This window comes from Netta rufina, assembly GCF_964035555.1.
Source record: "Netta rufina genome assembly, chromosome: 1".
NCBI classification, from domain to species: Eukaryota; Metazoa; Chordata; class Aves; order Anseriformes; family Anatidae; genus Netta; species Netta rufina.
Window position 1 is genome coordinate 177,748,414 of NC_140123.1, and position 15,832 is coordinate 177,764,245.

General features: G+C 35.5%; 1 protein-coding gene across 1 annotated transcript in view; it reads right to left on the reverse strand.

The window, feature by feature from the left end:
* The window catches only part of IMMP2L (inner mitochondrial membrane peptidase subunit 2), a 465,163-nt gene that overhangs the window by 57,565 nt on the left and 391,766 nt on the right, over positions 1-15,832 (reverse strand). The gene's annotated exons all lie outside the window — the stretch shown is intronic.

The following is a 15,832-nucleotide window of genomic DNA, read 5'->3' on the forward strand; positions in this document are numbered from 1 at the left end:
AAAATGCTTCTTGGATCACGGGGCAAAAGAGAGAAATCATTGCAAGACATGATGGAACAGATGTAGACAATGACCCCAAATCCTCTTTAGAATACAAAATTCAAGCCTTCAATATTTTCTTTTGTGGTAAGTGAGTTTTATCATTTAACATCACAGACTGCTGGCTCTGTATGAATTTTATTTGTCAATAACAAGTAACAGATTGTTGTTAACATTCAAATAGAAATATCCTAGGCTTCTAAATACTCCTCAGTAAGACAGAATGAAAAGTATAAAACATCTTTAATATGCTATATTAGCTGTCTTGACGAGTCTCTACCTAGAGGGAGTAGACGACTGATTGCTCCTTTGCAAGCTTGAGAAATATTTGCAATGCAGAGTTCTGCAAAAGCACTAGGAGTACAACATAAGTTGTACTCTGACACCTGATGCTTTCGAGATCTATATTTGTGGCTGTGCAACACACTGAATTAGCATTTGCAACTAACTCAAACATTTGTGGCTTGCTTTAGAAGTCTTTATAAAAAAACATCTTTACTGATGTGGTATTTGAGAAGATAGACTCTTTCAATATCCTCACTGGGATCAGGACCAAGTTTTCACACAGATCACATGCTATATGAAACACACAGATTTCAAACACATTTGTTTGAGTCTCAGAAAAAGCCAGTTACCCCAGAAACATTTACTCTAGTGGCATCTGATCTTAGATCACTTGCCACCAACTGCAGGGAAGATGTTTTTCAGAGGGCATGCTCCTGCCATTTGCCATGCTGGGGGGAGAATTTTATGTGATTCATGTATGTCCTTGTTATTGTCACTGAGATAAAACAAAAAAATACAGTATAAGGCTACCTCAGTATTCTTTCAAGACCTACATCTAATTCGGGTAGATGTGGATTCCTTTATTCATTGGAAGTTGTGACAAAACGGCCATGCCACTGTCCACATGTATCCATTAGCTGATAATTTCTGTAAATTGGCTGATTATATTCAGGTAAGAATGCAAGTCCTGCAAAACAGGAGCAATAAAACTTTTGAAAAGATTGTTGACAGATGCAGCAATGAAAAAAAAATCACCATCATTTTTAATCTGAAATGGATCTTTGTTAAGGCTCTTTCATGGCAACCTTTTTTCTTAAGAATAAAGAAACCTCTTCTCCTGGACTTTATTAAAATCTCTTCTATCAAACCTAAAGAAACAACAAAATTCACATCTCTAAAAGATTTTCATGAAAACAAACATAATGGCAGATGTTGTGAGATAAAAAGTAAAATTAGGTTGCTACCATGCATAATTTTGGCTATTCCACCTGATTGAAATGTTTGGCTGTTTGGTCTTTCTTTGGGTCAGGAACCTTACTTAGAGGACCAGGTTCACCCTGGGAATGTTCTCAGTCTTTACAAAACCAGTCACTCCACTACAGTTCTTGCTCATCTCAAGAGCAATAAATGAATATGTTTTTATACTAGTAAAGTTGTACTGTAGTAAATGATGTCTTTCAAAACTGTTGGGTTAATCTGGCTTTTAACTTAAAATGGTTATGGTTAAAAATGGTTGAAAGAGGTTATGCTCACCTCTTTCTTGATATTTTTCATATGAATAGTTCCACACATTCAGCATAGGATAGCTGATATCCCAATAAACAAAGGTGGTGACCTTTCTCTACTTGTAAACATAAGGCAAATTCTATCAAATATTCAACAAATTCTTACAATAGCACCTGTGTTCTAATCCCAAGAGGGAATTTGAGAGCAAGCAGATGGATGAGGTACTCATATCAAAATACAGTCCCAAGAAAGAGATCAGTGCAGAAATGCCAACTGAGATTTTATTTACTGTTCACTCAGTGAGATGCACAGAGAATAGGAAATTGAAAATACAGATGTGATGGGAATTATAGATGAAAATACCCAGTAAAATGCAATATGCAATGTACTCCATTCCACTTCTGTGTATGCTTATAATATGCTGATGTATCAGCAACCTCAGCTATCTTGATACTCTGCCTATCCAGGATAGCTTGTACATTGGCTTCATCATCAGAACTCCTCTTTGAAGGCAAATGACCCACTTTATTCTGTCCCCTTTTCTCTCTCCATTAAAATAAGGTAGAACTGATATGGTATTTTCATTTGTTTTTGGCCTCTTGTCATTCTAAACCCTGCTAAACTGAGAGAAAATAAGAAATTTCCTCTAAGGCTTCTTCTGAATTTCTTGAATTTCACTGGGGACCTTCTGAACTAAAATAGACATATTTGCTTTTGGGAAGGATATTTATTGCCCTTTGTGATGACTAGAATTATTAGGGAAAAGCAACCTTTTAAAGCACATTGTTTTATTGGAAAACCTCCTCTTTCTTTACATTTCAATTTTTCCTCTAGATAGTTCTCATGCAGTATTTTCCTGGTGGATGTCTCAGGCATTTTTCAGACAACTGCAGAACACTTTGAATCCGGCAGCCACTATTGCTACAACCAGCCTCATAAAAATCAGTATCAATGAGTTTATACATGCAAATACTAACATTCAGGCTGTACTTTACGCTAAGGAAATAAAATATATAAAACTTTCCATCTAAGAATTATACTTCAGTCAATGTCTGCCAATCAATGTCTTTTCATAGAATGAGGGCAGACAAAAAAGATTTTATGTGAAACCTCATCTAAAACAAATAAATTTGCAAACATCAATTTGATGTCATTAGAATGGCAACTTCAATTTGTTTCAATTTCTGTATAGGAATTTAAAACTATCATTTCATTTTCTTCTGAAGCATTATGTGCAGGCTCATTTTTAGAACTTTAAACTCATGTGTTTCAGACTACATCATGTGTTCCTGGCCTAACTCCAGTGATTTTGATGAAACTTGCAACAGGGAAAAAAAAATAAAAAATTTTGCTTTTATTTTTTTCTAGATACTCCTTAGAAAATATTTTGATGAATGAGAATGCTTCTCCCATCTGAACATAATCTAGAGGTTGAAACCTTGTGGGAAAAATTTCCTAATAATCTATATACAGTCTAAAAAAAATAAATAAATCTTAAAACAGAATCAGGAAGGTCATTCAGTGTTCTATTTTGTTAACTGAATATTATGAAGAGCCTCTCTGAATTGGTAATTCTTAATCAGCAGCTCATTTCTGAAGATATTTTCCACTTCGTGAGAGAATACTCACTAAGGTGATAACACCTGAGACAATTTCAGTACTTGTACTGCAAGTTAGTATTTGTGAAGAAAAAAGAAAAAAAAAAGTGCTCTCAGTTAAAACTTCTCTTATAACTCTTGCCGATAATACTCCATTGGCATTAACATAGCATAAAATGAAGTATGTGGTATTTGGAACTGATAAGCATTCTCTAGTACTTTCATAAAGTGTAACTGATCTTTCAATTATTAGCAGAGATACACTTGAGAAAGCAGAATATTAAGAGGAGATTACAGCACAGCATTTAAATTCCTGAGCTGTTTCACTTAAATAAAGTGCAAATTTTATACTTTCCACTTTTCCTAGCACTCCTCAAACCCTAAACTATTTAAGGACAAAATAAAATAGATAAATACATGGATACATTTGATTTTCTGATGAAGAGCGAAAATAAAGGCAGTGTCATTGCAGCTGCAGTACAGATGTTTTTTCTTACACTATTTCACTGAATATTAAACAGATACTCAACATGTTTGAAAGCATAATAAACAAACTGAGTCTGAAAGCCCTCTACATTTATCAAATAGGCACATTCAGAATATCTGGATGGCTACCAGCTTTTAAAAGAAAAAGAAAAAAAAAAAAAAAAAGAGAGAGAGAAAAAAAAAAAGAAAACACTGAAAATAGTGATTTCTAAATTACACATAATTACATATTTACATTCTTCCTACGTTTAATAAAAAGGCAATAGTCTGATAGAAATCAATTGGAGATGAAAATGGAAAGACCACAATCACATGCGTCCATTAGTTAAAGGATTTCCTAGACCATGCAGAACTAAATGAAACAACCTTTAAAAAAGTTGCAAGACTTGTATTTAGTGATAGGTCTGAAAGAAAAGAACTGCCATTGAAATTCACACTAGGATGAACAGATTTAACTTTTATGAATAGTAATGGTGGGCTAAGATTTTGCTGTGCTTCTAAAACAGAAGTGGAAAGTTTGCAAGTGACCTGTCTTTTGGCAAACACATAGGCATCACATTAAACTTACTCAATTACAGACATTTAACGTGGTATGACTTTGTAATACAAAGTTAGCACATGAAGGCATCCAAAGGTGCAATGAAGTGTCATATATACTTTGGACTTCTCATTACCCTTTAAAGCTTTAAGTACAGCAACATACACTAATAGCAAAATAAATAGGCGTACACTAATAGCAAAAGCCTGATCCAAAGTCCACTCTGCCTACTGTTGCTGTCAGAACAAATGAAATGTGGAACCAGAGGTTACTCAACATTGCTCATTTAAACTCATCACGTATGACACAACAGAAACTCATCAACAAAGTGTATATGAACAAATGTGGTTCTATGCTTCTGGCATACAAGCATCTATAACACTACACTTGGTAGCCCAGGCATGACCATTAGTTATCTTGCAATGAATCTCTGCATGTTATATTTAACTCTTTCTTGACTTTTACTTTTCAGTGTTTGGCAGCAATAAAATCACATAGTATTTTACGAAGTATAAATCAAGTATATGATTTAGTGTTGAAGGAAAAAATATTCTTCCTCTTACTAAGCTAGTACGTCATTAGCTATTGTTGAAAAAAAAAAAAAAAGTTTGCTTGCTTTTTTTTTTTTAATGCTACTTTGATATAATTTCTTCAAGTAATACTTGTAATTACTATATTTTTGAACAATCTTCTGATGTATTCTTTCTTCTTTCAAATTTAAATGTATTTTCTTCTAGGTATTTTATGTATTAACTTTAAGAATTTGCCAGAGAAATTATGCATTTTATGCACATGAATTAAAGTATTTAGAGGTCTTTAAACTACTGAGGTAAGGCAGCTTAAATTTCTTCTAGGATTCTAACTCTCACAAGGAGTCACAACTCCAGGTTGAATGGAGATAGTTTCTTGCCAGCGGAAATAATGACCATCCCATTCACGCAACAGTGCTGGCTTTTTGATGGTGGTATGAAGAGAGATTGTTTTTGCTTTGTGCTGCTCTTCTTAAAAGCTCTGCACTACTAATAGCCTTTCACTTGCAGCTACGGTTTGGGGCAAATGAAAGTCTGAAGATTATTATCACATCCCAGTTACATATTAGGTAAATGACAGCTTGAAAACTCACAGCATCTTGGATGTCTTCTTAAAAATATGGCCTTCAGCCTGCAGAACGGGGCAGAAGCTTTTTCCATGGGCATAAATTTACAAGCAAAAGAAAAAAATGTAATTTTTCGTTAAACTTGTACATCATTTTCCATTCTGAAAAAAACATTTAAGTCATATTCTTAAACTACTGACCAATCTAATGGCAGAGTCAGCTTGAGTAGAAATATAAAGCCCTGAGAAAAAGGTAGTGCACAGCCACTCAGTCCCTTTGCAGATTAGGAATCAAACATTACAAAGGGAAACCCTTTAACACTCATCTGCCCCAGCATCAAGGCAGACTTAACCTACCTCCACTCTATACTAAACAGAATTTATTTCCCTTTCTATTCTATCTTGGTTATATTCATGGTTGCCCTAAACAAGGCTAAACCAGCTTGACACATACTCTACACAATATTACCAATACCAGAGAGACACCTGAACCCACCAAAGACTTTGAATGAAGGATCTGTACATCAAAGTTGAAAGGACCTAATCAATGCTGACTTCTCTGCACAGGCAGAAAATGGTCATCAAAAGTACCAAGGTCATGGGTAATGTTGCGGAGGCCTTGCAGTCTGAAACAAAAGCTTCCCAAAAGCAGCGCTCTGGCAGATATCAGATGTGCCCATGATGTATGTTCCCTCTGATAGTAACACATGTAGCCCTTTGACTCCTATTAACTTTCATTCATTCTGTATAAATAATGAGAAAATATGCTCTAGGAAATAATTTTGTAATTAAAAAAAAAAATACTATCTGCAATTGTTCTTTTTCCCATTTCTAAATTATCTTAAATTATCAAAGCCTTTACATTCTATCTACACATTTCACTTTTCTGTTCAAACAATACTTTTCATTTATTGAACATGGAAGATCCTTATATACCATTAATTACTAGGAACAGGGAAAAATGAGCTTCACAGCATGACATAATAACTAAAATTACTCTCTTCAGATATGTGAATTGCCCAGTCTTTCTAAAATAATAGAAATTCTTTCCGGAATTTCTGCAAGTGTAGAAAGGCTGTATACATACCAGTTGTCATTTTCCAAGTATTGGCATGTCTAATAGCTGATAAAAAAAAAAGTATCACAGAAAAGAATAGAACTTGAATCTACAGGGTTTTATGGCAAAGTGTTATTTTTGTGGTAAATAAGGTAGAGGGTAATGTGTTCATAAATCAGCAAAGAGGTGACAAATTATTAGAAACATTTTGCAATTTCCATAGAATCCTGCCATGAATAGGAGATTTTGATCAAACCGAGTTTTTACTCTTTACTACTACTACACTTGTATTTGTTTACTCTTATATAACTATGATGTATGTATGTATGTATGTAGTTTTCTATTCTGGTAATTTTACTTGCTTTTACTACTTTTAAAAATCTACAAGAATAAAATTGTATATAAGTCAATTCTACTTTATTTTATAAGCATGCATCAGTTTTGTATGTAGATTAAAAACTAAATTAAAATAGAATTATAAAAGTTGAGGTAACCAAAATATTTATGTAACTGCAAGGCACTACTACATGCTTCATTCTCTCTTCTACCCACACCACATTAACTCACACTCTCACATGCAAAATCAGTGTCAGCTGTCCATTTCTAAGTGTCCAATGATTCTATCTAATGCTATATAAATGCAAACAATTAAAAAGATAGCATTTATGCCTTGAAAACTTCACAGTGAGGAACAGATAAGAACAGAAATGTAAGCCAGATGAGCAGGAAGAGAAGGAAAAACAAGCATTAAACACTCAGGGAAAACATAAGATAGATTTCAGTGGCAGCTGAAAAGTACTGATAGTACTTTGAAATAAAAACAAGTGGAGGAGTAAACAAGACAGAACTGGAAGTCTGCACTGGAAAAGAGAGAGAAGGGAGTGGATTTTGCAGGAAGAGATTGAGAATGTTCTAAATGCTTTATGAGTATGGACTATGAAGTTTAAAGAAGATTTTCTACAACATAACTCCCAGCTGGGCCAATTTTATAAACCCATGAAGGACATTCATGTCAGCTTGACTGTGTTAGTCTCGATGAAAGCTTTCTTCATCAAAGCCTCCCCTACTTTATTGCCCCCCCTCCCCTTAACAGAAACCACAACCACCAAAACAGGGCTATGAATATTTCAAAGAACTAAATGGGATAGATGGATTAATATTTTAATTCAAGTTATGCTTGCCTTTTATCGAGATGTAACTTTGAACATAATAAATTCTGTTTAAAGGACCAAAGGCTTTCATATTCTATATTTTGCATCCTTTTTAATTATTTATTTTAAGCTCTCTCTAAACAGTGTAATGTTTATAGACATAGACAATGGTATGCCAAAAGCAGAGAAAAAAACTAAGATTGTATCAAGTCTACTCTTCTAATAAATTTTCAATAAAAAACACAGAAGTAATATGTTTTACATTGCCTACTGTAAACATTTGTGCTGTGACTTTCTTTACGTCGATTGACAGATCCATAAAAAGGGCGCTGTATAGTATTTACCAGAAAAAATGTGAAGAAATATTTTCTGAGACTGGCTGCAGGCAACAGCTGAATTATAGCAGTCTAGCCAATGAATGCTACTGGGAGTGTTCAAAAGAGTAGAATTCAACAGGACTGAGTGATTCACTCATCGCCTTTTGGGATAAAATCATATTTATTTCAAGGAATTCATTGATATTAAAGTATAGGCATGTTATCATATATACACAAAACAAATTGAAAAAGGCTACTGGCCAACAAAGACCATGTTTCGGATCAATTTGGACACATAGGTAAAATCTCCTCAACTTAACAAAGATAAAATGGAACTATGGGGTATGAATTTTGCATTTTTACCACAGAAAGCTCATATTTCTGATAATAACATTTAGTGAATTTCTCAGTATTTTTGTCACTTAGTAACTCAGCTTTTATTGGGTTCACTTTATTACTTCTTTATCATTAGTACCAAACTTATCCAACTTAACAAAAAATCAGATGGTATTTACTACTTTCCCATATATCCATTTGATATTCGCCCATATCAAATGTCCTCTCATAAGCAACGTCCATGAGATACCTTTTACAAGCAACTGAGCACTTGCATTCAACAGCTAACAAAGGTTAGTGTTCAAGCAAGCTTCATCTTTTTTCAACTTCATCTTTTGTTTCTTCAATTAAAAAAATCTTCCATTTACTTTTCTTATCCTCAATCTATGAGCTCTTCAAGAGGTTTTATGTATTTGACCAAACATTAGCATTATGACAACTTAACGTAATTTAGACACTGCTATGTCAGAGTTTACATTAAGAAATAGTCCAGAATACACTCAAGAAAAGCTACCAGAAGTCATGTTGTTTTGTTTTGTTTTGTTTGTTTGTTAAACTATGTTATGCCAGCAATATGAAATACATTGTCTCATATTAATAAGAGAATGAGATTTATGGCAAAATTGAGGCCTCACTGCTTAGAACTTGGAAAATAAAGCAAAGTGAATTGGTTCAGCTTACAATAGAATATATTCCAAACTATTGGTCTTTGAAAAAGAAAGAAAGATAGTTTATAATAAAACAGCAACATTCTTTAAATATTCAGGATTGCTTTTGAAGCAAAAGCTCCAGTACACATTGCATCTCTTCCAGCTATTGATGGTCCAAAGATTTTCCCTTTGAAGATAACCTCATGCTCCCTTTACAAGAACAACACTAAAGCTAGTAAATTCTAAGACTTAGTTTTGCCTTGTATACTTTCTTCCTTTTCTTAAGATGCAAGTGTGTTTTTTTGTTGTTGTTGCTTTTTAAATAAAAACACCTTTTTTTTTTTTTTTCTTTCAAGCCAGATTCATTCTTCAGGTAGAGGCAATGACGGAAGATAAATGTGAAGTAGCACAGGGACATGGAGATTTGTCAGCAAAGAAGCTTCTGAGTGTACTTTTGAGACCAAGAATTACTTCATTTCCTCCTCAACCTTTTTTACCTTTGAAGTCCATGCCTACTTTTGTTTTTATAATATATTTTTCAAGCTAATTTGGTACATAAAATCTCCTATTTAAAGACCATACAGCACTGAATTCTTGCTTGGAACAGTAAATAATGGATACTCCTTCAGCAAAAAATATCTGATTAAAAAAAGAATTAAAAAGGAACAAAATAAGAGAAGGAAGGAAGGAAGGAAGGAAGGAAGGAAGGAAGGAAGGAAGGAAGGAAGGAAGGAAGGAAGGAAGGAAGGAAGGAAGGAAGGAAGGAAGGAAGGAAGGAAGGAAGGAAGGAAGATAACCTATTTTATCTTAAATGGTAGATTTCCAAACATATGTGCCTATACACACTGAGAAACTTGAAGTCTAATTGATTCTTGAATCCTTTGTCTCTTCATATTTCTTTGCAAAGCATCAGGAACTCACAGATATTCTGTTTCCTTATTGTTGCTGCTCTGTTCCACAACGTATAAATAATTCCATTTTGGATGCCACTGAGATTTGGCAGTGTGAAAAACTGGGTTTTGGAGCATGCCTGTGTGTAGTAACATGGGCCACAGTTTAGTACAGTTTCTTCAGACTTGTTATTTATTTATTTATTATTTATTTTCCCTCAAGCTCCCTAAGTTATCACGCTCCTGGAATAAGATATCTTGCATAAATGGGCGTGCAATGGACATTTCTGCACATCAGCATGTGCTGCTATATGCCCCAGGTATGTCAACCTGTGTCACAAAAGAGGGCTTATGGGATTTGAGACTGTCAGGCAATGTGCTATCGTAACACATAATCCCCAGCTTTCGTGCACAGTTGCTGATTTCTTTCTACTCTGGCATGGCACTCTGGTAGTGTCATGAAAAAGTAGAAAAACTACAGGCAGGTCCTTCAGTGTGAGAATAAGTAGGCATCTCATACTACAGAAATTCAGTTGGCTTTAGAAATCATCAAGACCTTAAGATCCTCATTTTGTTTTGCTGGAATTTGTAATTTTGAAGTAGAAGTAGTACATTCTCCCTTTATTCAAGCTGATTGTAAATTCCAGTGCCACCCTTTTAAATACAACGTTGAAATATAACCATTACATCTTCTGTTTGTGTGGAATATCTTGCAACTGGATTGCTCAGGGAGGACAGAACTGACTCCTCTCTTATTAGACCTTTTAATCATAAACTACTGTCTGAAGGTCAGACTACAAAAAATACAGTTATGTTCTCATGGATCCCATTTCTGTGATAGGCCTTCCTGCACTAATCACATATTTACTTAGTTGCTGAATACTGAAAGGTCATTTAAAATTAGCAATGTACTTTGAATTAGTTCCTCAGCTGTTTCAGCTTATGCTGAATTGGGCATGATCTCAGGCAGTCACTGCTAGACTCCTGCCAGTCCTGTTTTCTCTCCCATCAAGAGCCCACTGCAAAGGACCCTTCCATGCCCTTTGCTAAGGAATTATTATGTGAGCATCGTTTAGAACCCTAAGGAGGCAAAGTAGAAGGCCTGGCTTAAATATCAGTTGGTCACAACTGTTATCCGTTTATTTCAAACAATCTTAATTAAATAACTAATATTGTTTATTACTTCTATACTAATCTTTCTCACCATATTTAAGGCAATTACGGGATACGTTAACTTCTGCCACAATCATTTGAAAATGGGTTAGTAATAACTGCATAGTGCTCTGATAGTGGAGGCAAGTTTGAGATATATGAGGTTTAACACTAGGTTATCAGGTTTATCTTCAAGTAACCATTAGGCTGAGTTTAAAAAACTGATAAAAATGTACAGAACATTTCAGTATATCTTGTGTTTTGTTAATTTAGAATAAATGAATGGAAACAATAATAAAGCCCATGAAAATATCAGGTAGACTGGGAAAGCCCCGTATTCTCATGGCCATTCCAAGTATTTCCTCCACATTCATCAGAAATCGTTCCTGCATATTCTGAACAAAAATGTTAGACAAGTCTTTAGTGTCAATGGGATATATACATTAAAGTTGATTATGCAAGAGAAAATCATTAAAATCCACAGAAAAGTGTCTGAGGGTGGCACTCAGTTACAAGGTAACACTGTAACACTTGCAAAACTGTAAATCTCATTCTCGTCTGTTTTAAAAATGGAATTGTGTGTGAAACACAAAAGTTGTATTTTTTCTTCTGAACAGCACTCATGGCCTCTCCTGGAAAAGTATGTACTGATACACGTGACACTTCCCAACACATCAGTTGGGAAGGCAGTATAGAGTAGAGGACCACAAATGATAAATACTTCAGGACTTACTTACAACAAGTTTTAAAGGAAATGATGGTTTTTAATCTTAAAAAAAAATAAATAAATCCAAGGGATTTTTGTTTGCTTACTAAGTAAAATTTATATTAAAAGGCAGTGATCCTTTTTAAAAAGGCCTTCCATCTCCACCAGGGGAAGGACTAGAAAAATCAGATGAATATAACAAAGAAGATCTAGGTTTGTGAAGAAAAAGCCAAGCCTAAAAATACTGAAGGACTTGTAAAAAAAGTAATAATAAAATATCTTTCACATAACAGGTTAGAGAGGCATTCAAAAATGTCTGGGTATACTTGGTCCTGTCTCCATGGGGGCAGTAATCTAGTTTGTCACTGAGGTTTCAAGCAGCCCTACATTTCTGTGCTTCTTTGCTTTTTCACAAAATTGAAACAGAAGTATGTATCTACATTTTAATTTTTAATACAACTACATACTAGTTGGGAAAAAAAAAAAAAAAAAAGGAACTTAATCAGAAACAAAATAGTATAAATGCCAATACAAACGGTAACTTCAGCTCAAAGAAGTAGTAAACGTTGACCCACAAATTTAAGTTCTATTTGGTATTAGACAATTTTATTTGTGGAGTTTTCTAAAAGAACAAATTATCCTTGTGTAGTTAAGTTTGTAAAGAAAGACGAATAAAAATTTATAGAGCAAATAAGCATTTGTGTGGAGTATTTACAAAAATAGCAAATGAACTGTTTTGCCTGAGAAACTCACTATGAAACCTCACAGCCCAAACTGAAACACCACCACTACAGAACTATGCTAAAGCACTTGCCGTGAAATCCTCTGTAAACGAACCATACCCAAGATATTATGAGTGCTTGCCCATCACTTACTCCAAAAAGACTGTAATTCAGGACATACAGAGAAATCGGTTATGCTGAATGTGCTAAATAGCTTTTTCAATGCTTTTCAAACCACTCTTTACGCACATTGTTCTATATCTTTGAATCAGTTGAATAGGGACTTGCTCGAGAAAACATTTCCACAATTAATTTCTTGTTTGTTTGGCTATAATAGCATGTCATGAAACACTCGCTGAACATAATTAGCTCCTTTACATTTCTAATCCAAACCTTTTTGGATGAAAATACTGGCTTGCCAGATGGTGAGAAACAGCACGATATCTCACCAACTGGGAAATGTGAGTTCAGGTTCACAGGCCAGGGGACAGCAGTGGCTGTGTACGATGGAAAGGATACAGGAAACCCCCACAGGTAGGGAGTGAAGACTGCCAATTAGATGGCTTTAGCTAAACAAGACACACAGTTCTTGCCTCTTTTACAGGGAACGTGAGGACTGCAGTGAGGTAAGAGACAAAATCAAAGGCATTCAGTAAAAGGAGAGTCACGTGAGATTGTACTAAGCTCATGGAGCTGGTTGGAAGGGAACTGTCACCAGTTGCTTATTCTTCTCTTTTCCCTGCTTTTTCTTCTCCTTCTCTACTCCCCTCTCTGTCCTCTTCCCAGTCTACCTCTCTGGTGCAAGTATGGACAACCAAGAGAAGAATCACTACATGCAGAACTGTTCACCAAGATGTATCCAACAATAATGGAAAGGCACAAAAAAATCTGCTAGAGAAAATTGGCAGAGATCAATAGAAGAGAATATACTGCATTGCAAATTTGTTCATTTTGCATTATGCTTTTTAAACAAAGGAAAAACAAAACAAAACTCTTTTGTGTGTTATTTGGTTGCCCTGTAGTGGTTTAACTCAGCAGGCAGCTAGGCACCACACAGCCGTTCACTCACTCTCCCCCAGTGGGATGGGGGAGAGAATCAGAAACAAGGTAAAACTGATGGTTTGAGATAAAGACAGTTTGATAAGACATGAAGGAAGGGAAAATAATAATAAAAAATATAAAATGATAAAAGAATACACAAAACAAGTGATACTCAATGCAATTGCTCACCACCTGCTAACCAAGGTCCAGCTAGTCCCCAGGCAATGACAGTTCCTGTGCCACTCACCCCAAGTTTTATTGTTTAACATGACACCACATGGTATGGGATATCCCTTCTCTCAGTCTGGGTAAGCTGTCCTGGTTCTGTCCCCTCCCCACTCCTGCTGCACCCCCAGCCTTCTCACTGGCAGAGCACTATGAGATTCTGAAAAATCCTTGGCTCAGTGTAAGTCCTGCAACAACTAAGCATTGGTGTGTTATCAGCACTATTCTCATCCTAAATCCAAAACACAGCACATACCAGCTACTAGGAAGAAAATTAACTCTGTCCCACTTGAAACCAGGACATGCTGCCACCTTGTAACTGAGGTTCTGGGCAGTGCTCAAGGGAAGGCAGCTTTAATGGATGGGGGGAAAAATGCTTTAACTGAAAATCATTGTTTGTCCTGCAAACCTAAACTCCTAGCCAAAATAGAACACTGAGCTTAAGATGTCTGAACCAAATTCTGAAGCCAGAAGTTAGAAAAACTAAATCAGTAGGTTTGAGTTAGATTGAAGTTTTCTCTGAAAATCCCACAACTGTAGAGATTTATGTAAGTAGAGATTGGACTGTGCACTTGGTCACATGGTCTGAACTTTTGGGTAGACCTGTGCGGTGTCAAGAGTTGGACTTGATGATCCTTAAGGGTCCCTTCCAACTCAGGATATTCTATGATTCTATGATTTCCTGTTATTTTTTTAAGACAGGTAGGAATAAAAATGCATCTTTAAGAAAAGTAAGACATAGTTGTCAGGAAGCAGCAAGGGCTGGCTCCTTCCAAAGGGCAAGTGAGCTGGAAACCAAGGAAACCAGCACCATCGTTCTGGTGAGGCTGCTCAGAGCCAGCAAGAGCACACAGGGACCTGGCAAATTCAGAACTATAAAAGCCAGCATAAGACCTACATATGCTGCAACATTTAGACATAACTTTGATCACAGATGGAAAACAGCAAACATATTGTTCCAAGCCATTGTGAATCCTTCAAGACAACTAGAAAAAGAGATCTCAGAAGGGCTTCTTTTTAACAATATCATTAAAAAAATAAGTACAGAAAAACATGCAGTGCAATGAGCTGCCAAAATTCTGAAAAGGAAGTCAGTGTGGCTGCTGGCCCCAGCCTAGACTTGGTGTCCCCTACCAACTGTCAGCAGCACATGCTACACAGAGGCACCTTTGCATCCTTGTCTGGAGGTTTGCTGCCTGGCAAGACTCACAACATAAGTCTTGACCAAATCATGGCCTTAGTACATGAAGGACCTATTGCACCTGTGGTACTATAATCAGAATAATAATAATAATAATTATTATTATTATATGTATTTGGACAAGGCCAATAGGCCAATCTTTTTTTTTTTTTTGGCCACAAAACTCCACAACTCTTGCTAGAGCATTACATTTTGCTAGTAGACAGCAGTATTTCATTTATTTTCTAAACAGTGGCACCATTTAACTCATTTCCACATTTCATCCTTCATCTTTTTTCTAGTATTTTGTATTCTGTCACTGAAAATGGTTTCTCTCCAGCAAACCTGTGGTGAAGAAGAATGTAAATTCTGCAGCATCACTAGCTGCAAGTAAATTAAAACATGGAGAGTTTTATGAATTAAATATGAAACTGGCTAATGCAATCAGTTCTGTGCTATGTACATTATTTATTTTATTAAATTAATTTGACTCCAGCTCAGTTTCCAGGGTGCTAAGGTTTTCATATCAAAGACACGGCAGGGCACTGTAATAGAAGTCAAAGAGAAGTAGGATGTCTTTGGAGCTGAGCAGAGTGCATTTTGGAATATGGTAAAGGACACTGCTTGGGATTTGGGGATATATACATTTTGGCTACTGTGATAAGCAAAATGATAGCTTACAGAGTTGACATATATTCCATGAGCATTGGGCTACAAAACTGTCACCTTAGAGAAGAGGAGGAACAGTTCACTCTTTCTTATGTCATGATTCCAGTCTTTCTGTGAACCAAGACATCACTGTAATGGCTACAGATCATTCCCATTCTGAAATCACCTTTTGATGTATTATCCCCAAGGGACACTGTAGCAGATGGCTATTGAACAAACATGCAGTCTTACAACCCATATGCCTTTATCCCCAGCTACACTTCACGAAACCAGTAAGGGAAAGTGTAAAAAAAGTAAAGTAAAGGTAAAAAGTTTCAGTCCTAAACCTGAAAGAGCTGTAAAATTCTGCACCTAAAATAAGAAAAAACACCTCCAAATTATTTTTAAAGTATTCTTTTCCGTATATATTAAATGTTTGCTCAAGATTATTTTGTGACTGATACTTTTCTGTTCTTTGCAAAGTGGCTA